The following is a 24,765-nucleotide window of genomic DNA, read 5'->3' as shown; positions in this document are numbered from 1 at the left end:
TGAGCCTGGATCAAGGTGTAACTATTTTAAGTTAGGCCTCCATCTTGAAACTTGGGCCTGACGAGGCCCTGAACTCTGAGCCAGAAGCTCCTAAAAGTAAATAAATGAACTCCCCTTGCAATAAACTCTCCTAGCAACAGCCGATTAACAGATAACAGAGAAATACCAAGAGTTCCTGGTGTCTTCTCAGGGCAGATAAGGTCATTAATAGCTTCCTGAGACCCTGCAGTTTGGCACGTACACCCCAGCAGCTCGGACCCTGTGCTCAATTCAAAAGGCATCAACCCCAAAGCCATCCAACCACCTTTAGTAGGTCCGTTCCCGCCACTGGATGCACTAATCAATTCTAAGAGAAGTCCTTTGAATTTCCTGTGGGATGAGATGATTTGCTAAATGGTACCATGATGTATAGAATGTCTCAGAAAACCCTATAAAAACCCTGTTATCTGAAGGGTCGGGGCTCTCAATTGAGACCCGCTGCGTCGGTGTTGATTGAGAGTCCAGGCCTGGACCTGCAATAAAACTCTCGTGTGCTTTACAGAGGTATCGGCTCCTTGGTGGTCTTTGGGGACAACTGAACTGGGCATAACGCTACAAATGCATGAGACTCACTTAGTATTTTTTATTTAGTTTTAGCCTGAGAAAGAGTGAGGAGTGGTTAAAATATTTGTTTAAAATTTTCCAAACACTCCTGAAACCTGATTATGATTGCATTTGGAACATATGTGAGATACTCTTTCACACAGGTTCTGCAAGCAGAGTTGATAATTTCAGAAACAAATGGGAGTCATTCAGTGTTATCAAATATATTCATAGTTTAGAGACTACTATTCAAAACTAATATCAAAAGTGATTGATGGAATCTATGTACTCTTCCACAGTACAACTAAGCTAAAAAATGTGAAATGCAGAAAATCTTGAATGGTGTTGTCATTTGAGGTCACAGATTTTTTTTTAATTGTGTTTATTTATTTGAGAGACAGAGAGATACAGAGAGACAGATAGGCAGACAGAACTCCCATCCACTAATTTACCCCTCAGTGTTTTGAATGGTCAGGATTGGCACAGGCTGAAGCCTAGAGCTGGGAACTCAGTCTGTATCTCCCACAATGATGGCAGAAACCCATCGCCTCTGAGTCCCTGGGTTTGTGTCACCTGAGGAAAGGCTGTGGAACCCGTGGGGTTCTTGTCTTCACTCAAGAAAGAATTCAGGCATGAGACAGAGAGCAGAGTGTTAAGGCTTTATTGGGGATAGGGCATCCATCAGAACAGAAGGGACAGAGAGAGTGCCCAGTTACTTGGACTGGGGGAGAGGGAGGTTACATGGTTGAATGGAGAGAATACACCTGCACATCCATCAGCAGAGAGGCAGAGGGCTGAGCTCAGGGTCTGTTTGGACTCCCAGGTTTTTAAGGAAGTCTGTTTACCCACCTCCTCCTTTCCTCCATGACAAAGGATGGGGAGTCCTAGCAGAAGGGTTTGTTGGATGAAAATTAGCAAATTCCTCCCCAGATTTGCTGGTGCAGGGCAGGGCAGAGCAGAGGGGCTTCCTTTAGGGCATCTGTGAAGGTTTTATTGCCCTATGTTATCAGGTAACCCATTTGGTCCTGAGGAGAGAATTTTCTTGGTAGTTTTCCTTGGGGGAAGGACCTGGACCACCTGGGAGGTTGTCAGGGTCTGAGCAGGACTTTGAAGTGCAAGATGCTGGGCTTCTGGGACTTCAGTAGGTGCTGGTCTTCAGGCCTGTCACCACACACACATAGGCTAAATTTCTGACTTCCTGCCTAACATTTGCATTGTCAGGAAGGTGGAGTTAGGAGCCATAGCTGGGAAGCAAACCAAGGTACTCCAATGTAAGAGATGGGAATATTAACTGGCAGTCTAAATGCCTACGCCTGGGGAGCACAGATTTAGAGAGATGCTGTATTAATTACTGTCAGTCCAATTACATATTATGTATCAAAACTTTATTAGGGAAACAGATATTTTTTAAGGAAGAATACTGTTTCTCCCAATAAAATAAAATGTCAAGACATAAATTCTTAGGAAATTCCTCAGAAAAACTTGTGTTATTTATAATGTAAATGTAAATTCAGAGTGATACTACACTAATGATATGCCCAAATATTAGATTCTGGGTGCAGGAGGGGGGAAAAAGATGTAATTAATCTCCCTTTCTAGTCTCAGCAAAGTGAAAAAAAAAAAAAAAAGGTGAATTTTCCATAGCGTCTTGTAACTCTGTTCAACTTAGCTCACAAATTCTTTGGGGAATCTATCCTCTAACTTCTAGTATTTAATACTTTCTTGATGTTGTGAGGCATATTAAGCATCCCCTGAAGTACTAACTCAAAATTCAGTAAGGGTAAAGATTGGAAAAGAAATCATTTTGATTAATCCAATTCACGGTAAGGTATGAATGAAAGCTAGTACACACTTAGGGCCTATGGAGAAAACTCAGTGAAATTCTGCAATTTGTCTGGAATTGTGTTAAGCTTGTTAGTTCTATTATTTCATATCTCAACAAAAATTTATTTTACATAGCATGCTGGAGTTAAAAAAATTTAAAGTTCTTGCCCAAAGAATTTGCTTTCTAGTCAATAATTATAGGGCTAGGAGATACTTGTTGGTCCCAATCAAATAGTACGGTTTCAGGATCAGGCATTGGGATAAGGGAGAGGCTGGTAAAAATGTCAAAATTATGAGGCAAAATAAGTAAGTGATGGTGGTTCTGACTAGGTATTTATTTTCTTAGACCAATTTTACCAAGTAAAACATGTTTTGCATATTTTCTTTCCCATTCTGTCATCCTTCACTTTCCACATAAACCATTCTTTACAATCTAAAAGTTCCTAATTGTTTATAATCTAACTCAATTCCTTATTATTCACTCAAATTATTAGGACTTTTGAGTAGAGAACAGGTCACACTTTAATATCTTCACGTCTCACTAAATGTTTAGGAAGTTTTTAAAATGTTCATTGGTGAGGGTTTAGAAAGTCTTAAAGCCAGTAGGGAAAGGAAGATATGTTTTTCTTATTTGAGAGACACAGGGATAGGGAAGGAGAGAAGGAAAGGAAGAGAGAAAAATTCCCATCTGCTGATTCACTCCCCAAATGCTCCAAATGGACAGAGCTGGGCTTGGCCAAAGCTGGGGGCTATAAATACAGTCCAAGGACCCAACGATTTGAGCCATCACTTGTTGTCTTCCAGGGTGCATGTCAGCAGTAAGCTAGATTGGGAATTGTAGCTGGGACCTGAACCCAGGCACTCTGATATGAGATGCAGGTGTTTTAATTGGTGTATTACATGCTAGACCAAACGTTAATGATGGAAACTGCACTGTCCCGTAGCAATAACTCCAAGGAATGTGTAGTAAGATTGGGCAAAGGAAGAAAGGAGGATGAATAAGAAATTTGGGAATACTATAGACAGGTTTAAGTTGGCTATTCTAAAATGTATTTTTATTTGAAATCAAGCTTTTCCCTATATAGTAGGATTAGGTGTATGAGGATACTTTACAGAGTTCATAGAAAACTGAATTGAAAAACAGTTTATTTTGGTGTAAAAATGAAATCTATGCAGTTTTTTCATAATGCATATTTTGCATGATCTTTTGAAGATCCTTATATTGCATCAGTGTTTGTTCTCATAAGTTCAAGAGGTAGCTTATGGACTGTTTTCTAGCAAGAAAATCTGGAAAAATCACTACTTCTAAAAAATTCTTCTTCAAACTAAATTGATCTTACAATTGGGGAACCTCTCAGAAATCTGAAAAAATTACCATATTACCCAGACATCCCACTCCTGAGGATTTACCCAAAGGACATTAAATCAACATATGAAAGAATTATCTGTACCCCTATGTTTATAGCAGCTCAATTCACAATAGCTAAGATATGGAATCAACACACATATCCATCAACTGGTGACTAAATAAAGAAAATATGGTATGGGGGTCAGCACAGTAATCCTCCACCTGCAGCACCGGCATCCCATATGGGCACTGGGTTCTAGTCCCGGTTGCTCCTCTTCCAGTTCAGCTCTCTGCTGTGGCCTGGGAAGGCAGTGGAGGATGGCCCACGTGCTTGGGCCCTGCACCCACATGGGAGACCAGGAGGAGGCACCTGGCTCCTGGCTTCAGATTGGCACAGCGCGCTGGCTGTAGTGGCCATTTGAGGTGTGAACCAATGGAGGGAAGACTTTTCTCTCTGTCTCTTTCTCTCTCACTAACTCTGTCAAATAAATAAAAGAAAAGAAAGAAAATATGGTATACATTCGCTATGGAAAACTACTCAGCCATAAAAAGGATGAAGTCCTGTCTTTTGCAACAATAGATGGAGCCATTATACTTAATAACATAAGCCAGTCCCCAAGAGGCAAATATATTTTCTCTGATTCATGGTAACTAATATATTCAGTACCAAAAAAAGTAATGTATGTGAGTGAAATTGACATCTTGAGATTTACTTATTGTTTATAGCCCTTGTCTATATGCTTTAGGAACAGTGGTCTCTCTACTTGCTACTTGTCAAATTCTTTATTTAGTGGAGGGTTAATCTTGTGATTATAAAGTAAACTGAAAGCATGTCATAGCAAAAATTAAAAGAAAAATGAGAAAGTAAGGGAGAGGGATGGTGGTAGTAAGTGATAGAGGGAGAAAGTATTATTATGTTCTTAAAACTGTCTATAGGAAATACAGGAAATCTGTTTCCTTTATAAAAATAATATTTAAAAAATAAAAACATTGGGGAATCTCTGGGCTGACCTTGATTTAAATTTCTGCTTTATAATACCTCATAATTTGTATTACATATAATGCTAAAAATAGGCAAAAAATCATAAGCCAGTGTTAAAAAACCATCATCAACATCAACAAAATACTCTTCTATTTGAAGAAGTTATATCTCTTGCTGGCATTTCAATTAAAACAAAATCTACCTAAGATAGTATGATAAAGTTTCCTGGCCTCTCTTTGTTTTTAAAATGGATAGATAAAATGCAAATACTCACTAAAGCAAAACTCTATTGTGTGATTCTTTAAGGAAAATGTATATATTCATCAACTTCAAAACACCTATGTAGCTCAGAGCTAATTACCATAGAACTTATTTTTCATAATTTATAATTCATTTGATTCTCATTCAACTGCCAGAGGATTTATGCACAATGCATATTGTTTTCAAGTCCCTATTAAAATAATTAAGTAAAGGAGATTGTAATGTCTGATGTTAGCACTTTTACTATTGCTTGTTTACTTGTATTTTCCATTGCAAGAGGCATTTGAAAGCAGTTTCCCATATTATCTTCCTTCTATTCCTCAAAATAGAAGCTAATACTAAATGTCACACTCCCTTTCCTCCCTTGAGAACTGGAGAGTATAGGAGCTCTCCTATAGGAATTCAGAAACACCCTCCTGCCTGAGGACATATCATCTGATACTGGGAAGTGGAGCTCTCAACATTTAATGCATTTTTTGTGTGAATCGAGTCATAAAATGGAAACTGGTAGTCTTTTGCACACCTCAGAACCCCTCCAGCAAAAAAGAAGCAGCTCTTCTCAGAGGAGGTCTATAAATATCTTCAGTACCTTTTAACTTGAAAGAGAGACTACTGCCTTGGTTGAGAACATGATCTTAGAGTCATACAAACTGGATTCAAATGGTGGCTCTGCCAATTTGAGGCTGTAACTTGAGCAACTCACACCTCTAGGAGGTTTTTTCCTATTTGCAAAGCAGAGTACGTCAGGATTAACAATGTCTAGCTCTTACTCTAAAGATGAAATTAAATGAAATTTGAAAAACTGCAGTTAAATGCTGATACCCAACAGGCATTAAATAAATGATTGGTCTGGTCTTAGGAAGCAGAACTTGGAGTAGAGATTCTTGGTTGATAACAGTTACTGCTTGAGTGCTGTTTGAGGAGAGGAATGAAGTTAGCAGAGTGTGGTCTCAGCAAGCAACTAGCATTGGCCTGGTTTAATGGGAAGCTTTGCTGCTCAGTTGCCTTTAGTGTTATGGGAAAACAGCAATGGAGAAATTATTGTTACTTTGGTTGTTTGTCTCACATGGAAGAAGAATTTCCAAGCAGACAGCAAAGAGATTTAAAAGTATTTATTAGAGTCAAAGGCCTCCAGCAGGAACAGCATGGAGGGGGCTTCCAAGAGAGGAAAGAATCCCAAAGGCCTGTTAGCATTCAGGTTTTTAAGTACAACTCAGAAGGAAAAACAACAACAACAACAACAACAACAACAAAAAAACAACTTGATGATGAGATTGTTATTCAGTTTCCAGGTAGGGACAAAAACTCATCAAAATGCCTGATTTACAATTCTCCATTCTGTCTGCCTGCTAAAACAAAAAAAGCCATACAGAAGGGTGGGATAGGTAACTTGTTTTCTTTTCTTTTTTAAAGATTGTTTATTTATTTGAAAATCAGAGTTAAAGAGAGGAGAGGCAGAGAAAGAGGTCTTTCATTCGATGGTTCACTCCCCAGTTGGCCACTACGGCCCGGAGCTGCGCCTATCCAAAGCCAGGAGCCAGGAACTTCTTCCGGGTCTCCCACATGGGTGCAGGGGGCCCAAGGATGTAGGCCATCTTCCACTGCTATCCCAGGCCATAGCAGAGAGCTGGATCAGAAGAGGAGCAGCCAGGACTAAAATCAGTGCCCATATGGGATGCCAGCGCTTCAGGCCAGGGCGTTAACCGGCTATGCCACAGCACCAGCCCCACCCCTGGTAACTTGTTTTCCACAATTAGCTGTGAGCTCAGGAAGTGCTCCCTTGCTATTCTCGTGGTAAATTTGGAGATTCTGAAGAAAGGAAGGAGGACTATCTGTGTGTTCTTGCTAAAGATAATTTTTTTTTTTGACAGGCAGAGTGGACAGTGAGAGAGAGAGACAGAGAGAAAGGTCTTCCTTTACCATTGGTTCACCCTCCAATGGCCGCCATGGCCGGTGCACTGCAGCCGGCGCACCACGCTGATCCAAAGGCAGGAGCCAGGTACTTATCCTGGTCTCCCATGGGGTGCAGGGCCCAAGCACTTGGGCCATCCTCCACTGCCTTCCCTGGCCACAGCAGAGAGCTGGCCTGGAAGAGGGGCAACCGGGACAGAATCCGGCGCCCCGACCGGGACTAGAACCCGATGTGCCGGCGCCGCTAGGTGGAGGATTAGCCTATTGAGCCGCGGCACCGGCCTAGGAAGCATATATTTTACACCCCAAATTCCATTGGGATTCCCAACTACCTATTAAACCATCTGACTCCTCACATTAGCATCAGTCCCACTTAGAGGGGGCTGGGATATGGGGATATTTTCCAATGTATGGAGACTTTTCTAGTTATCATATCTGGAGGTTGTGCCTAGTAGTATGCCCTTTAATGCACAGAATATCTTCCATAGCAAAGGCTTATACAGAACAAAGTGTCAATAGTGCTGAATTTGGGAGCCATGGATATAGCTGCTATGCACATTTCATTGCTTCTTTATTCATTCTAGATGCTCCTTCCCATAGCCAGCCCTTTCGCTGGTCTAGGTTGACTTTCTAGCGGGTTGATTCATGTCGCTCCCCGTCTTCGTGGAGGAGCGACACAGGACCCTGCGCTGTTCTTTCGTCTGCTCGGCCCTCCCCGGGTTTGCTGCTGGTTCTTCCTGGGTTGGCTACCGTCCCTCCACCTCCGTGGAAGGGCGGTTCCCCCTGCCACATTCCCCACTTCCGCGGGGGAGCGGCACACCGCCGGCCGGCTCTCTCGGGGGCTGCACAGGTGTTCCCCTTAGATGTTCCTGGTGCATGCCGTCTCTCTCCTCCTTTATAGTCCTCTTCCACCAATCCCAACTCTGCTACCCACACACCGAGTATGCTGCTCTCCTCCAATCAGGAGCAGGTCCCACAGTTTATTGGTTGAACTGGAGGCAGCTGTGTAGAAGCTGTTTCCCTTCTCAGCGCCATATTGTGGGAAAGCAGATGCATAGAATAAGTCTTAATTCCAGTAACTTAGTCTAGTCCGGGTTGCTCCCCACAATTCAGACCTTCATCATTGAGGATCTATGACTAGTTTAGCATCTTTGATCAGTTAATAGTTTCTGTACCTACTCATTCAGCCAAAAATTGAGTATGGGAAACCCAAGAGATATTACAGTTTAGATTACATGGGTGCAAAACATAATCCTCAACGTGTCACCAGGAGACAAAATGGTCCGACAGATTGTCTTGTTTGGGGGGGATCAGTCTTAATCTCTGCTGCTGGCAGGTCAGGCATTCATCTGCGGCCATAGTTAAATTATCCTGACTATGAGAGAGCATATACTCTAGAGTCTATTTGTAGGACTATGGAGGGTTGTTGGGGTTGCCTGACCTCATTACTTGATGGATCGTAATAATAACTTCTGACAACATGGTTACCTATTGTCCACAATCAGATGCTCAGTTTCTACCATGGCTTAATATGTCAAGAGTTAGTTGGTCCTGGTTTTGTTTGTTTCAACAGCTTTATTAAAATATAATTAACATCCCATAATTCACCATTTTGAAGCATACAGTTCAGTGATTTTTATTTGATTCATGGAGTTATGCAACCATCAAAATGTCAATCTGGAAATTAAGTTGGGGCACAATGAATGTAAAAATAAATAAGTTCATTTCAGCCAAAGTGAGATGGTCACCCCAAAAACATATTCCAGTTACCCAGAATAAATGCTCTCAAATGATTCTCAGGAGGGTTTATCTTTACAGGCAAAAAGAAGGAATGAAGTGGTGTTTATAGCATAGATTGTTATAGTTACATTGACTAATAAGACAACTATAGACTATTGATTGTTTTCTGCTTTATGCAGTATATTTCAGAGAGAAAATTATGATTTATAGGAACAAGCTCTACTTGAGTTATTTATTACTTGAATGCTGTCAGCTAGTCAGCAAGAAAATCTGGTTGAGATTAAACAAGTTTGGAATCTTGATATACGTGAGTAGGGCTCCATAGTTCTTATCTCTCTGGGCCAACGAGTTTAGTGAACTTCAATTTTATCTGAATTCAATTTTATCTGAATTTTTTAAAAGCCATCTGATTTTAGAAGATATTCATCATCACCAAATAAAACCCCATACCTATTAGCTGTTAACTTCCTTTATTCCCTGCTCCTCCAACCAGGGCGACTACTAATTTACTTTCAATTTCCATGAATTCACCTCCTCTGGAAATTTTATGTAAGTTAAGTCATATCATATATGGACTTGTGTCTTTTCACTTAGCATAAAGTTTGCAGTGTTCATACATTTGTAGCATATATTGGTGCTTCATTTCATTTTTATTTATAAATAATATTTCATTGCATAAATTTACATAATTCCATTTATTTATTCATGGATTGAGGGACATTTGAGGTATTTCTACTTTTTTGGCTCTATTAATACTGCAATGAACACTTGTATCCAAAGTTTTGTGTGGATGTATGTATTCCACATACCTAGGAGGAGAAGTGCTGGGTCATATGATAAATCTGTGTTTAATATTTTAAGGAGCTGACAAATTGTATTGCACCATTGTACAATCTCATCAAGAATGTGTGAAGGTTCCAGTTTCATTGAATCAACAGCACTTGTTATTTACCTTTTAGATTTTTAACAGTTCTAGGGGGTGTTGTTTGGTTTTTGCTTTCATTTTGGTTTTGATTTTTTTTTTTTTTTTTTTTGACAGGCAGAGTGGATAGTGAGAGAGAGACAGAGAGAAAGGTCTTCCTTTTGCCGTTGGTTCACCCTCCAATGGCCGCCACGGCTGGCGCTCTGCGGCCAGCGCACAGCGCTGATCCGAAGGCAGGAGCCAGGTACTTCTCCTGGTCTACCATGGGGTGCAGGGCCCAAGCACTTGAGCCATCCTCCCCTGCCTTCCCGGGCCACAGCAGAGAGCTAGCCTGGAAGAGGGGCATCCAGGACAGAATCCGGCGCCCCAACCGGGACTAGAACCCCGTGTGCCTGCGCCGCTAGGTGGAGGATTAGCCTATTGAGCCGCGGCGCCGGCCGGTTTTGCTTTTCTTTCCCTAACAATCAATGATGCTGACCATCTTTTCATGATTTACTCAACGACCACTTGTTTATCTTTTCTAAAGAAATATCTATTCAAATCATTTGCGAAGTGTTCAGTGGGTTTCTTTTTGTTTGGGAGTTGTTAAAAGGACTTCTTTCCTTTATCAAATTGTCTTGACAGTGTTGTCAAAATCATTTGACCACAAATACCAGGGTTTCTGGGCTGCCAATTCGATTCCATTGTTCTGAATGTTTATCCTTAGGCCAGAATGACATTCTTTTGATTACAGCAGCTTTGAAGTGAGTTTTGAAATTAGAAAGCATGAATCCTCTAATTTTTTTATTCTTTAAGATTGCTTTCACTAGCCTGGATCTCTTGCATACCCAAATAAATGCTGATTTGGTAGTCTGAGTCAGGGTCACTAATGTAAAGTTCCAAAGTAAGGGACCATTCACAGAGTAAAACCAAGCTGCTGGGTAGCATCTGCAGTGCAAAGATTACGCCTAACCACTTGGGTTTGCCATGACATTAAAATATGACCACACGTCCACCATCAGGCACTGGAGCTCTATGTGTGATACAGAAGCTACCACTACCTGCTACATTGGTGATTATTGACAATAGGTGGCTTGTCTCAAGATGAATGATAACACACTGTGGGGGGGGGGGGGTTTGCTGACCCTGCCTGCTCTTGGTGATGGACTACATCTGGCTTTTGATCTTCTTTGCACCTTTCAGGGCTACCCGTGATCCAGAGTACATTTGTTAGTTTTTCAGGTTATGGTATTGTGGTTTGGTCCATTAACTCTTGGATCATTTATGTCACATTTTTTTTGCATTCTGGATCATTTGTGCTTAATATTTCTCTTTTTGTCACAAAGACCAGTAAGCAATGAACCAGTGGTCAAAGTACTGGATGGACATTGTATATATTCTACAACCTATAGATCTGGGTATCATTGAGCATTATAAAGATTTCTAATTCTACCCCTCTCACTTTCTGCTGGTCCATGCAATGAGCTTATGTTCAGAAAGGAATAATTTCTTAGCTACTCCTAAGGTAATGATTAAGGAAAAATTATAGGTATTAATAGATGACAACTGGAAAAACAATTAGAACTTGAGTTGGTAGTACCAATTTAGGGGTAGTAGAGAGAGAACAAAACATGTCGCACCCAGGAAGGGGACAAGTTAGATCCCAGAAGGTATGGAGTATAGGAGAGGATGGATTCTCTTTGTCTGTTGGATACATTGTACTGCTTGATTCAAGTGGAATCTGCCTCTGATACTGTAAATTGCTGCTGATTTTTTCATCTTTTTCACATGCTGCAAAAGCAGAAAAGCCCAGGTGAACACGAGAGTTCATGATTTAGTCTACTGTGCCCCATACCATCAATGGTAGCTCTGAGATATGAACACGTACAAATATAACCTTGTTTCTATCTGACTCATCATATACTTCTGATGCCTCATGCCTTGAGTTATGCCATGTGTGGTGACAAAGTTGTAGTTTCCTGGCAGCCCATGAATAAAACCAGTGTAATCAGGGCTGGCTTGAGGCATGGTTGCTGTCACTTGCGACCCCAGCAAGTAAGAAAGGCAGTTCAAGTCCTGGCTGCTCCATTTCTGATGAAGCTTCCTGCTAATGTGCCTGGGAAGGCAACAGAAGATAACCCAAATACTGGGGCCCCTGCCACCTATAAAGGAGACCAGGATGGAGTTCCTCACTGCTGGCTTCAGCCTGGTCCAACTCTGGCTGTTGCAAACATTTGGGGACTGAAGCAGTGGATGGGAGATCTCCCTGTCCAGCCGTCTCTCTTCTCTCTCTCACTGTAACTTTCAAATAAATAACTAAATCTTTTTTAATTTAAATAGTCTAATGCTGATTCAAATGAACTTAACAGTGAATTTGAACTGGAGTAATTGAATAATGACTTTAAGTCATATGTTTCCATTCGGGGAGAACAAGCCAGATAATGTCTCTCCATGGGGGTTGGCAGTTGATTTTGTCCCTTTGTAAATACTGGAAGTTTCTTACTATCCTTTCCATCACAGTCCTTTGACTGTGATTTTTACAAGTTCATACATATTCCAGGGTCACTGTTACTATAAGAGATAAGTAAGGCATGAAATATGCATAGATGCAGTCATCATTGGGATATACAATCTGCTATAAATTATTTCATGTATATGTATATTTATTTATTTGAAAAGTAGAGTTACAGAAATAGAGAAGGAGTGTCACAGAGAGATCTTCTATCCTCTGGTTCACTCCCTGAATGGCCACAACAGTCATGACTGGGCCAGAACGAAGTCAAGAGCCAGGGGCTTCTTCTGGGTCTGCCACATGGCTGCAGGGCCCCAAGGACTTTGGCCATCTTCCACTGTTTTCCCAGGCACATTAACAGGGAACTTGATTGGAAGTGGAGCAGCTAAGACTTGAACTGATGCACATATGGGACCTGCTGCAACACAGTTGTGGCCCCCATATTATTATGCTGATATTTTAATTTTCACATCTACTGAAATAACTTTCAATGATTGCTCCATGTCAAACTATGAAGAAACCACTGGGGGCCAGCACCATGGTGCACTAGGTTAATCCTCCACCTGTGGTGCCGGCATCCCATATGGGGGCCGAGTTCTAGTCCTGGTTGCTCCTCTTCCAGTCCAACTCTCTGCTGTGGTCTGGGAGGGCAGTGGAGGATGGCCCAAGTGCTTGGGCCCCTGTACCCGCATGGGAGACCAGGAGGAGGCACCTGGCTCCTGGCTTTGGATCTGCATAGCTCTGGCCGTTGTGGCCATTTGGGGAGTGAACTAATGGAGGAAAAACCTTTCTCTCTGTCTCTTTCTCTCACTGTCTGTAACTCTACCTGTCAAATAAATAAATAAAAATCTTTAAAAACATAAAAGAAACCACTTATTGTAAATCTAATTGTATTGAAATATTGTGGTACTATTTATTCATATCTTCTAAATCACTTCATTATTGCAAGCAATCTTGGTGTTGGTTGAATTACATATTTTCATTATTAAGTTCTACCTGTTGGAATATACATGCTATCTAAAAGGTATTATGTATTGTTCTTGGATAACAAATGTTCATTAAATGAACTTTTTTAAAATTTTATTTTATTTTATTTTATTTTTTGACAGGCAGAGTAGACAGTGAGAGAGAGAGAGAGAGAGAGAGAGAAAGGTCTTCCTTTACCATTGGTTCACCCTCCAATGGCCGCTACGGCTGGCGCGCTGCAGCCGGCACACCACACTGATCTGAAGCCAGGAGCCAGGTGCTTCTCCTGGTCTCCCATGGGGTGCAGGGCCCAAGCACTTGGGCTATCCTCCACTGCCTTCCCAGGCCACAGCAGAGAGCTGGCCTGGAAGAGGGGAAACTGGAACAGAATCCGGCGCCCTGGCCAGTACTAGAACCTGGTGCCGGTGCCACAGGCAGAGGATTAGCCTATTGAGCCATGGCGCCGGCCCCATTAAATAAACTTTTAAAAAATTTATTTTATTTATTTGAAAGGCATAATAATATTTATAGAGAGAGTGATAAAGCGAGAAAGAGATGTTCTATCTGCAGTTTCACTCCCCAAATAAGGGCAATTGGCAGGGGTTCTGTCAGGTTAGAAGCCAGAAGCCAAGGACTTTGTTCAGATCTCTCATGTAGTTGATAGGAGCCCAACCATTTGGGATGTCTACCACTGCTTTTCCCAGGTGCATTAACAGGGAGCTGGATAGGAAATAGAGCAACCAGTACTTGAAATGGAGCTGATATGGGATACCCTTCATTGTAAGCAGTGACTGAATTTGCTGCATCAAAATGTCAGCCCCTGTTGAATGAATTTTAGGAATTTTACTTAGGTCAGCTTTCCCTAAGTAGTTGATAGGGAAAACACATAAGGTGAGATGAAGTAATGAGAGTAGGTTACAAAGGCCAATAAAAGTTGCTTTTTTTTTTTAAAGGAGACAGAGGCATAGCAATCACCACCAAGTTTTAGATCATTAGACTCAGCAGAAAAGATTCTTCAAGATTGTTTTTTTTTTTTTTTTTCTCTGCTTTGGCATCATTATGTTGACCAATCGTGTTATTTGCTCTGATCTACTACAGTTGTGAAAGACAAACTATCTTTTTTTTTTTATTTGACAGAGTTAATGAGAGAGAGAAAGACAGAGAGAAAGGTCTTCCTTCTGTTGGTTCACCCCCAAATGGCCACTACAGCCGGCACTGCACTGATCCGAAGCCAGGAGCCAGGTGCTTCCTCCTGGTCTCCCATGAGGGTGCAGGCGCCCAAGCACTTGGGCCATCCTCCACTGCCTTCCCGGGTCACAGCAGAGAGCTCTACTGGAAGAGGAGCAGCTGGGACTGGAACCCGGTGCCCATATGGGGTGCCGGCACCGCAGACGGAGGATTAGCCAAGTGAGCCATGTCACCAGCCTCTGAGACAAACTATCTTAATTAAAGAAAAGATTGTAGTTGAATTAAAGAAAAGATTGTAGTTGAATGACAGTTATCTTAAGTAAAAATACTTCATGAATTGAGTTACTGTTTGTGATAGTAGTTGTAATTCTCACAGTTTTAGTACTAGCTCAGATTTTTTAAAAGAAATATTGTATGCCAAGCTATTTCCTAGATATTAGTTTTAGAATACACTTTGTGTTAGCATGAGACAAAATGTTTCCTATTTTTCTTTCAGTAGTTAGAATAAAGGTTAAAGTGTCATAGTAATCCTTCTTGCTGATCTGCTTTATGGGGAACCTTGAGGTCCCAGGCCAACCATCTATTCTTTACTGACTTCAGTGCACTTGTGAGTTTTCATTTGCTAAGCTGATAGCTTTCATCCTGTGTTTCCTCTATTTGGTATTCACTGTCTAATGCCCTGTATTTGGGTATTAACTACAGCGTACATTCTGTAAAAGACAACACTTTACTGTCTTTTGAACCAAACATAAATAACAAAAACATTTTTTATGCTCATTTGTTTGAAAATATGTTTTTTATCCTCTTTTTTGCACCCAAGAGACAGCATTCAAACAATGCAATAAAAATAAAATTAGAAACTGAAAAATAGAAAGCACAATAGGAAGTAATGAGCAGTCCAGAAAGTAGAATGCAGAGAAAATAAGACCTTTGGTTTGGTTTTTCTGGTGGTTCAAAGAAAGGGAACTATAGGCATTCATATCTGATTTCCATGAAGAAAACACATTAACCTTTCAGGGGCATCAGGTTATTTCCTTACAGTAATCTTTAAAATAGATTTCTATCACAGTATCTCATGAGGACCCTGAGCAAAGCAATGAGCTATATCCTTAACCACAAACCTCAACACATCTAGTAGAGGTTTTTAAACTAGTTTTTCTTACGTGTTCCTTGTACATCGCTTAATTAAGGTAAACTTACAACACTGAAAACAAATCAGATGGAACTAAGATGGAATTTGTCTTAAGAGTGTTGTAAAATCAAAGATTTCTACACTGGTACTATAGATTCAAGTCTATTAATATATAAAACTATTTACTGATATTTTTAAAGAAATGAAATGCTGATTAGAAAGTGCTTATAAAGAGGAGTTGTTAAAAAATGCATGTATGACCCAAAGATTAGACTGTCATATGGGTGTGTATTCTCCTTGGAGACCTTGAGGTGTTGGTAAAATCAACAAATGAAATACTTGTTAAATAGGAAAAAGGTTAATTTCCATTTCCAGTTCCATTTTCTTTCAACATACAACTTATTTTGGGAAGAAATATTCATAAATCAATTCCCATGACAAACAAAAATACATAGTTTTTCCTAATGTGGCAATGGCTTTTTTTGGTAATAAACTTGTTTGTTAAAATAGAACATAGGCAGTGAAAAGTGCACGCATCCTGAACATTCACTAGAATAAACACTGGGGCAGTCATTTAATTAATTTGATTAATACACAAGTTGGAAGGTGTTCATCGCCTACCAGAGTGCCTGGGTTCAAGTCCTGCCTCTTCTCCCAGTTTCAGCTTTTGGCTGATGTTCACCTTTGAAGACAGCAGTGTCGGTGCAAGTAGCTGGGTCTCTACATGGGAGACGTGGACTGAGTTCCTGGTTCTCAACTATGGCATCATCCTAGCCCCAGCCATCGCAGGATTTCTGTCTATCTATTTTTCTCTCTCTGTCAAATAAACACAAAACTAAATAATTTTTTAAAATAAGGACATTGAAGCTTAGCATCAGTTGTCCTTCTGCTAAAAAGCATTCACACAGGATTAAAATCCATGTATGCCATGGCATAGACCAAATATGTATCATTTTATTATACTTTCTTAAAAGGGTTCCTGTTAGTACACTGCATGCAAGTGAGAGTCTTACTGTCTGTACAAATGTCCTAAATGCAAAGTCTCCAATTCCATGAGAAAGAAATCAAGTGAATAAAATAAAAATAAAAGGCAACATTTGGTGGAACATCAGAAGCAGCACATCAATAAAATATAAAAGTATAAAGGGATAAAAATGATGCACTGGGAACTCAGTAAAGAAGAAAACGGATCAAAAGGATTAACAACAATAGAGGCTGACAAATGAAATCATTAATGTGCTGCTTCAATCTGCAAAGCATTGTTGAAAAGCAAGCAAAAAAGAAAAAGAGCAGGGAAAATTGATGAAGGTCAGGGACATAAATAATTCTGAGTGTTATCACTTTAGAGGTTAGGTTTCTAAGTTCACAGACAAGGGACTTCTTATTTCCTTGTTATTATATTTGGTTTTCTCTCAGGTAAGCTCTCACCTAGAGAGGGGAGATGATTCAGTTTTTGTTATAACTGTCAACATTACAAAATGGAAATGTATTTTATCCTACTGGTGAAGTCAATATTGCTTTCTATTAAATGATTTCTCTAAAGCAAGCCTATATTTAAATGGGAATACATCTGTGGAATGGATAGCCCTAAAGATAGGGAAATATGAATACAACATAATTTAATAATTCTCCCATTAATTTTTTAATATTCAGGAGTTATTGTTTTGATTTGCTGAAACCTATAGTACTCCATCAACTTGGGAAAATTCAGGTAGCAGAAATAGATAACATGTTAATTTCTTCAAGAAGTCTCAAATATTTCTCACTAATTTTTTTTAATAGGCAGAATTAGGTAGTGAGTGAGAGAGAGGGATAGAGAGAAAGATCTTCCTTTTTCTGTTGGTTCACCCCCACAAGTGGCCACTACGGCCGTGTGTTGCAGCCAGCGCACACACTTCGCCAATCCGAAGCCAGGAGCCAGGTGCTTCTTCCTGGTCTCCCATGCAGGTCCCAAGGACCTGGGCCATCCTCCACTGCACTCCCGGGCTAGAGCAGAGAGCTGGACTGGAAGAGGAGCAACCGGGACAGAATCCGACGCCCCAACCAGGACTAGAACCCTGGGTGCCAGCACTGCAGGCAGAGGATTAGCCCAGTGAGCCGCGGCGCTGGCCGATTCTCACTAATTTTTAACAGGATTGCTGTGTTTTGAAAAACAAGGAAATATTCCTCCCTTCAAAGGGTGTCCAAGGGGAAATTCATGATGATTTACAACTACTCTTCCATCCATTTGTTATTTTCTTATGATAAGTCTGAAATCCCTCAACTCTGGGTAGCTGTATGCTGTTATTCTTGCAAAAATAGTGTTTTTTTCATGAAATATTTTGTTAATACGTCAGTGTTCAAAATTCATAGTTGGAGACTATATTCCTTTAGTACAGTCTAACCTCTCAAAAAAGGTTTAAAAGTTTTAAAGTAGTAAACTAAAATTGTCTTGCCTCAGCTTTAATGCTATTTACTTGATTTGATAATGATGATCCTAGAGAGGATACTGAAATTGTGAAGGCACTTAAAGACCTTATAAATTTGTTATAAAATGTTATAAAACATTATAAATATAAACAAAAATATTATAACTACCCAAAATATTTAAGAAATATCATACTCCACTATATGGTTTTTAAAAATATTTTAATTGTGCATTTTATGGAATATTATAATTCATTACCCATATTCAATGTGTGTTGATCAAATCAGGTTAGTTAGCATTTCCTTCTCCTTAAACATGTTTGTGTAAACTCATTATATAATTTTAATTGAAGGACATTTTATGAGAGTTTTATATAATATATGAAAAAATAATTTGTAGATTAATAATTTTATTTAAGATTTCTTTACTTATTTGAAAGTCAGAGTTACAGAGTTACATAGTTATACTACTCCACAATGCCAGGACCCGGATAAATATTCTTTAAAAACTTTTTTTAAAGACAAAGAGATGGAGAGTGTTCTCATCCACTAACTCATTATCCAAATGATTTTTTTTTAAATTTTATTTTGACAGGTCCAATTATAGACAGTGAGAGAGAGATAGAGAGAAAAGTCTTCCTTCTGTTGGTTCACTCCCCAGATGGCCAGGAGCCAGGTGCTTCTTCCTGGTCTCCCATGCGGGTACAGGGCCCAAGCACTTGGGCCATCCTCCAGTGCCCTCCCAGGCCACAGCAGAGAGCTGGACTGGAAGAGGAGCAACCGGACTAGAACCTGGCACCCATATGGGATGCCAGCGCTGCAGGTGGAGGATTAGCCAAGTGAGCCATGGCACCGGCTCCCCAAATGATTTCAACAACTGGGGCTGGGCCACCGCCTAAGTGGGATCCAGGAACTAAATGCATGTTTTGCACATGAGTTGCAGTGACGCAAGAATTTGAGTCAATACCTGCTGCCTCCTAGGGTGCACATTAGCAGGGCCATGGGACTAGAAATGAACTGGGACACAAACCCAGGTACTCTGATATGGGATACAATTACCTCAAGCTGCCTCTTAACTGTTACATCAAATATTTACCCCTGCCAAATGATGTCTTTGACTGCTAGGCCAAATGTTTGTACCAGAGGATACATTTCTATGAGGACATTTGATATGAAAAATGAGCACTTTCAGGTGAACTTCTTTTTCCTCAGACTCTGACCTGGAGATCTAAAGAGATCATCTCTGTTACCCATAACTCATCTCTTGACCAAGGTGGTGAGCCTGTTTGGGAAGGTGTGTGAGGAAGAGTAGCAGGCTGAAGGCACCACTATCTTGCTCAGAGCAGACAGGGAGATGTCTCTGTGGAAAACTTAAATAAGAAACTAGGAAGCAGTGACATTGTAAATGACATTTTAAAATAGAAATGCACAGTGTGATAAGGAAGTAGTGCTTATTTTTTCTTAATAAAAGAAAAAAGAAGGGGCCAGTGCCAGCATCCCATTTGGGCTCTTTTGTGTTCTGGTTACTAATCTTCTGATCCAGCTCTCTGCTGATGGCTTAGGAAAGCAGCAGAGGAGATGGCCCAAGTATTCAGGCCCTTGCACCCTCATGGGAGACCCAGAAAAAGCCCCTGGCTCCTGGCTTCCAATTGGCCCAGCTCTGGCCATTGCCACCATTCTGGGAATGAACCAGAGGATGGAAGACCTCTCTCTTTCTCTCTTTGTCTCCCTCTCTCTCCATACTCTGCCTCTCCAATAAATACATAAAATCTTTTTTTAAAAGATTTTAATGTATGATGGTCTTCATTACAACTTTGTTGGCAAAGAAGAGGAGGGAAAACTTTTAAACAGTTTAACACAGGGCATTATAGCTGATCCTGTCAGATTAAAGAAGTCCCATTTTAAATGTCCATCTACTTATCCAAAGAGATACACTACTGAATCTGCATATGCAGCTTCCTTTATGGAGTACAGTGCTCATATTTAGGCAGTCTTTTAAACATATAGATACAAAGGAAATGAAATCACTCATTAAAAACAGCATCAAATGAAGGGTATTTTAAAATAAATTTTTCTTGTTCCTGCTAATAACACATGCCCGATGAGAATGAAAAGCTGAAAAAGCAGTTATAGTTTCTGCAGTTACAACAAGCAATCATTTTCTGCAATGACCATTATATCTTCAATTTATCATGAACTATTCTTAACTTACTATGAGATGTAGTTGAAGTTAGAAGAGAAGACGCAAGGAAAATATTCCTTTTCTGGAGAACAAACCCTCCAGAATCAGCAGGGGTAACAAACATCCTGTTGGTTCTAGGCAGAAAAAAATTAATGTAGTCAATTTCAACTCATGTTGAGCTGACTTAATTTTTTCATTGACTTGCTTGGTGTCATTCTTCTAAATCAAGGGTGTTTAATTCTTCTTCTAGTACATCCAAATATTCCCCAGTAAAAAGATTTTCATCAATGGGAATGGCATTGATGGCTTCATTTGTCTGCCCTTCCCCTTCGTTGTCTTCTTCCAGATCACTTCTTTCACCAGTTTCAGCCCTACCTCCAGAAGCTTCGCCTAATTTGTTTTCACCTGTGTCTGAAGTATATGTGCTGAATCTTTCAAGACTGACTATAGTAATACCCATCTCATCTACATCTCTTGGAATGTAAAGGCTTAAATCTATGTCATTGATGCTCATTGAATCATCAACCTCATCACCACCTGTTCCCTGGGTGTAACGGGTATCATCTGCTTCTTCATCATCATCACTGACCTTTTCAGGACGAAAATTAAATACCTAACGATCACTGATCACTAGTGCTTTGCCTGCCTTGAAGTCAGCTTTTCTTTCCATATCTTGTTCAAGTCTATCAATTTTGTCTTTTCCTTTTTTTTCCATGCAAGAAAAGATGCTAGAGTGATTTTGGTAACATTTGGTCCTAGGGCAAAACACTCTCTTTCAATTAGATCTTCTAATGAAGTTTCATCTTCTTTCTCTTCTTTTTGTCTTTTTTCAACACAAATCCAGGAGGAAGTGCATGGAGATACACTTTATTTATACAATTATTGCTCCTTCCGCAGCAAACCCCAAACCAGCCATACTTGTTTTCAAGGGCTTCAAGGAAATGCTTGCACACTATTTGAGTTTTTTCTTTTCTGCCTCACTGTGCTTCTTGTTCACTGCTTCTTCCAGCTTTTTTCATCTCAATTATCCATAGTATCTTTTTCAAGTTCTTCATCTCTTGCATCAATGTAAACACTTTGCTTTTCACATGTTCTATCCAGAGTCAAGTCATGAGAAAATGTACACGTATCTTCTTTAGTACATTGTCCTTGCTTGAAGAATGCACATGCCATGGACTTGGGATCTGCACTTTTACTAATTTTTTGAGCCACCACTACGGGCTTGAAGAGCTCATTTAGTTCTTGTAATTCTTTCTTCTTGTCATCTTTATTCAGTTTCTTCTCAGATTCACTTTGTGCTCCCTGACATGGATTTTGTTGACCAAATTTAACCTGATGAGTGACAGCTTTGATAAACGTCTGTTGCTTTGCTCCTTTCTTATTCTTTAGACCAAAAGTTTTGTCTTTGATAATCTTTTCCTCCTTTTTCTTCTCTGCCTTTTTGCTGCCCCTGGCCTGAGCCTGTTTCTTGGGGGGCATTGTGGAGACAGGTGGCACCAGCAAGACTTAAATGCATCTGGCTGCCTTTGGGATCTGGCCCAGCGGCTCATAAAATCTTTCAAAAAATAAAATAAATAGGTACAAAAAAAGACAAAAGAGAAGGCAGAGACAGAATAAAAAAGATCAAGCTTTAGAAAGTTCATGTGATCCAGTTGAGCCCAACTCCTAGCATGAAGAGTAGGTAATCTGTTCCCCATCATGAAGTGGTTACCTATTATTTGTGTTATGAGTGTAAGAAATGACATGTCTATGATAAACCCATTTTCTGCAGTAAAATATGAAATAGTTATTCATTCAGTTATTCACTCAGAAAATATATTTTTGAATGTTTCTTTTATATGATAGGTATGTTCAGAATGTAGACATCTGAATATACATAATTACAGACCTCAAGAAATTCTAAGCTAGTTTAGGATATGTCCAAGTCAGCAAATCACTGTAAGACAATTGCTTTCCATCCTAAAAGGGAGGAAGGACTGTGGCACTGAGTAGACAAGAAAGCCATCCAATTATGTTTAGGATAGAGTGAATCTTCATGGCGGAGATGCCTCTGCAAATTTTAAAACTTAATCTGCATGCCATCACTGCATGGAGAGAAAGTAGGGAATAATTCCAGATAGCAGTGATATTTTAAGCCAAAACAAGTAAGTATGAAGAGTTTGAGTTATTTGGTAAAATTCAGGTAATTCCACATTTTTTGAAACTTGGGTGTCAAGATTCAGGTACTTGCACAATGTTGAAAAGTAGGATTATAAGCCTCATAAGTACAAAAGCAGGCTAGTAACATAGGAAGAAGCCAGATTCTATGTGGCCCATTATGTACAAGGTCATCCTTAGGTGATGGGGAGCCTTTAAAGGATATTCAGGTATTGGCTTCTTCTGGGATTTGCATCTCAGAGTTTCCTGTGGCTTGCTGGGCAAGACACTCTTTGAAGCACCTGTCATTATTATTAATTAACCTTCACCACAACCATGACAGTTAAATTTTATTATTCATTATGTTTTGTAGATGAGGAAATGGAGAAGTGGGGTGACTTTCCCAAGATCACAGGATTTGAATGTGGCAGAACTACAATACAAACTCAGATTCTTGGAGGTACTGTTTGTTTAAACATAACTCTTTATATTACAAAGAGACCGTTGCTGAATTGATGAAAAGCAAAACATTACAGAAGGGCAATGGAAAGATGAGAGATTTTGAATAGGGAAGGAATAACATCAGTTAGATTGGATACATAATAATCAAATTATTTTTGGAGTCCTTGGTAGAATCATTTATTCATTATATATATATACATTTTTAAAGATTTATTTATTTATTTACTTGAAAGGTAGAGTTACAGAGAGGCAAGGAGAGAGAGAGGGAGAGAGAGAGAGAGAGAGGTCTTCCATCTGCTGGTTTACTCCCCAGATGCCTGCAACGGCCGGAGCTGTGTCGATCCAAAGCCAGGAGCCAAGAGCTTATTCCAGGTAGGTGCAGGGGCCCAAGGACCTGGCCAATTTTCCACTGCTTTCCCAGTGATAGCAGAGAACTGGCTCGGAAGTGGAGCAGCTGGGTCTCAAACCAGCACCCATATGGATGCTGGCACTTCAGGTGGTGGCTTTATCTGCTACACCAAAGCACCGGTTCCTATTCATTATATATTGTGCAGCCGTGACATGACAGGCACTATCACCTTGTTAAATGAATGGACTATAATATTTGGTGAAAATAGATATGACTTTTTACCTCAATTTTATGTCTGATTAGGAGATTTTTAATAGTTTAATAATCAGCCCAACTAATATAAATAATTATTGAAGTAAAGGAACACATTTTTGGATTTCCTTTTTAAATTTTTTTTAAATGAAACTATAAGGAATTTGAGCTACATGCATGGTCAGGGAAGGCTTCACTGAGGAAATGGTGTTAGGACCCAGAGCTGAGGGATGTATAGGCAGGAGTTAATTGAAGGGATGCTGGCTGCATCACGCAGCTAGAGGGGCTCAAGAGGAGCATTTCCAGGAAGGATGATGTGGAGACATTGAGGTACCATAGATGTCCAGGTATACATGTTTTCTGGATGATGGAAAACATTGCTTTATTATTGGGAAAGCCTACTGGATAAAATTTGATTAATTTGCAATTCAGGGTGTTGATGATGATGTGCATAGGTGAGGTTGCCCAGGCGATGTAAAAGATGAGAGAAGTTGAAGGGAAGGGCTAGTGCAGTATCACCTTTTTAAAACATATTTGTATATGTGTAACTTTATTAAGCTTTAGTTTTTTAAAAAATTTTTTATTTATGTATGGTGAACAAATTTCTTATATCCAGATTTAACAGCATAATGATACTTCCTACCCTGTCTTCCCTCAGGTCCATAATCCCACCCTCCCACCTCCTTCCTTTCTTATTTTTTCTTTTAATTTTTACAATGACATACTTTCAGTTCAGTTTATAATCACAGCTTAACCATCCAACAAATAAATAACCCAAGAAGTGATAGAGAACCTCTTCTTCCTCAGTATAGGCAAGAGCTGTAAACAATAACCAAATCTCAAAATGTCAATTTCACTCCTATAGGTTACCTTTTTTGTGCTCTGTATGTTAATTACCTGAAATCAGGGAAAACATTTGACATTTGTCTTTAGGGGCCTGGCTTATTTTACTAAGTGTAATGGTTTCCAGTTTTGTTCCTGACCATGTGCCTTTTTATACCTGAGTAGTATTCCATAGTGTATATATATCACATTTTCTTTATCCAGTCATCAGTAGATGGACATCTGGGTTGATTCCATATCTTAGCTATTGTGAATTGAGCCGCAATAAACATGGGGGTGGTGTATAGATAACTCTTTCATATGCTCATTTCATTTCTTTGGGTAAATTCCCAGGAGTGGAGGTCTGGGTCATATGATAGATCTATTTTCAGATTTCTGAGGAATCTTCACATTGTCTTACATAATAGTTTATAATAGTTGTATAAAGCTTCCATTCCCATCAACAGTGTTCTAGGCTACCTTTTTACCCATTTACTCATGAGCTTTTATTATTTTTTTGGATGATAGTCATTCTAACTGCACTGATGTGAAACCTCATTGTGGCTTTTATTTGCATTTCTCTGATAGCTAGTGATTCTGAGCTTTCTTTCATGTGTCTGTTAGGCATTTGAATTTCATTCTTTGAAAAATGTCTGTTCAAGTCATTTGCCCATTTCTTCACTGGATTGTCTTGTTGTTGTAGAGTTTCTTAAATTATTTATATATTCTGGATCTTAATGCTTTATCAGTTGCATAGTTTACAACTCTCTCAGTTCCTATTTACTTTGTTGAGTGTTTCTTTTGCAATG

The 24,765-nt window shown here is 39.7% G+C and overlaps 1 pseudogene; it reads right to left on the bottom strand.

The window, feature by feature from the left end:
• Positions 1–20,146: 20,146 nt before the first annotated feature.
• LOC100342799 (zinc finger CCCH domain-containing protein 15 pseudogene) lies at positions 20,147–21,414 on the bottom strand (annotated as a pseudogene).
• Positions 21,415–24,765: the final 3,351 nt, after the last annotated feature.

The sequence above is a fragment of the Oryctolagus cuniculus genome, chromosome 10, assembly GCF_051225735.1.
Source record: "Oryctolagus cuniculus isolate XC-2025 breed Fujian yellow rabbit chromosome 10, ASM5122573v1, whole genome shotgun sequence".
NCBI classification, from domain to species: Eukaryota; Metazoa; Chordata; class Mammalia; order Lagomorpha; family Leporidae; genus Oryctolagus; species Oryctolagus cuniculus.
The sequence above is the reverse complement of the archived record's forward strand: the minus strand, read 5'-3'. Positions and strand labels throughout refer to the sequence as shown.